This window comes from Microtus ochrogaster, chromosome 17, assembly GCF_000317375.1.
Source record: "Microtus ochrogaster isolate Prairie Vole_2 chromosome 17, MicOch1.0, whole genome shotgun sequence".
NCBI classification, from domain to species: Eukaryota; Metazoa; Chordata; class Mammalia; order Rodentia; family Cricetidae; genus Microtus; species Microtus ochrogaster.
Window position 1 is genome coordinate 21,629,006 of NC_022019.1, and position 1,540 is coordinate 21,630,545.

General features: G+C 52.1%; 1 non-coding gene across 1 annotated transcript; it reads left to right on the plus strand.

Moving 5' to 3' along the window:
- The first annotated feature begins 1,026 nt into the window (after nt 1-1,026).
- On the plus strand, nt 1,027-1,098 carry Trnae-uuc. Its single transcript has one exon. It is a non-coding gene; the product is annotated as a tRNA-Glu (tRNA).
- The last annotated feature ends 442 nt before the right edge of the window (nt 1,099-1,540 follow it).

A 1,540-nucleotide genomic window follows, 5' to 3' on the forward strand; every position in this document is an offset into this window, starting at 1 on the left:
TCCAAAACCACAGAGAAACCCTGTCTCGAAAAACAAAAAAACAAAACAAAACAAAAACCTCTAAGATACCTAAAACTAATAATTATAATCCCACGGGACGAAAATTCAGGAAGTAAACAAGAAATCCCTGCCCGCTCCACCCCCTAATTTCTGAAGCAGGATGCAGGGCTCTTTGTAAGAAGCTAGGGTTAGTTTTTAGAGAGTATTCTGGGTGTTCTCAATCAGGTGGCCCCCAAAATGAAAGCAGCTATCTCACGAATTGAAAACAAAGTAACTTTCGAAGCCAGAACAGAAGACCACCGTTGTGGGTGGACGGGCGAAGGGAAAGAGGGGTCTTCTGCGCACAGTGGGTTTGCAGTCGGAGCTGCAAACCTCTCTAGGATCATCTGACTGTTGGTTGCTGGGATCCCACGCTCTCCCGATCGTTGAACTTTGTCTTGTAAGGCGAGCAGAGCCTTACGCGACGAAGTTTCTATTTCCGGTCTGTTCCGCACGGGCCTCAGAAGCTTTAGAGGACCCGCCCGTGGCCCTCCCAAGTCCCCGGGGGCCGGGACCGGATCTAGAAGGGACGTTTAAAAGGGACCCAAGGTCCGCAGAAAGAACTGTGCGGCTGAGCATCCGCCTCTGTGCTGGGCTCCGACCCATTGAGAAAGGCCTGCGAAGGAAGGCGTCCACCCGGCATACCGGGTTTCCGCGGTCCCAAAGAGGATCGGTAGCAGGGCACCGTGGCGACTGCCACAGCCCAGCCTTCCTGCCCCGCGTGGCTGCAGCAGTGGTGGTGGGGGGGTGGCTGTCTGCCACAGCTACTGCTTGCGGGTTCTGGTCCCACGGAAACCAGCAGAATCAGGGCAGAACCAATGGCTCCGATGCGCCATAAAAGACGGGGAATGGAGCAGAGCAGAGTCACGGTAGCAAAGTTAACGCATGCGCAAATCAGATTCACACGCAGGGGCGGTGTCTACAGACCATGGGAGGAGCAGAGCAAAGAGACTCAATTTGCCTGAGCCCTGCATCGCATCTGTCGTCTCCCACATGGTCTAGCGGTTAGGATTCCTGGTTTTCACCCAGGCGGCCCGGGTTCGACTCCCGGTGTGGGAACGCCAGTAACATTTTAGAACAAAGGCTGACCTGACCCAAGAAGAGTTTTTAGACGAACTGCATTTATAATTCCTTCCTATGAGCGGTCACGGCAGCAGAAGGAGGTTGAAGGGATACTGAGAATGACAAGGGCCAGAGTGATGGCAGTAAAGGGAGAGACCAGTAGCATCCGGTCACTAAAGACATCTGTGCTCTTACTTTGAAAGAAAACATACAACTTCAGTGTATAATACGCTCCGAGGCTGCTTAAGCTTTCCTCCGAGGAGAGCAAGACTCCCGGACTTGCGACTCAAACGTCTCATTCCGCTGACGTTCAGAGGGGAAAGGGAAGAAAAACAGGTTTTCAGAAATATTCAGCGGCGAGGCGATACCAGCAACAGTAAAAGCACACTGTCTTCTCTGATATATTTAACACGATCTGTTTGACACGGCATGAATAAAT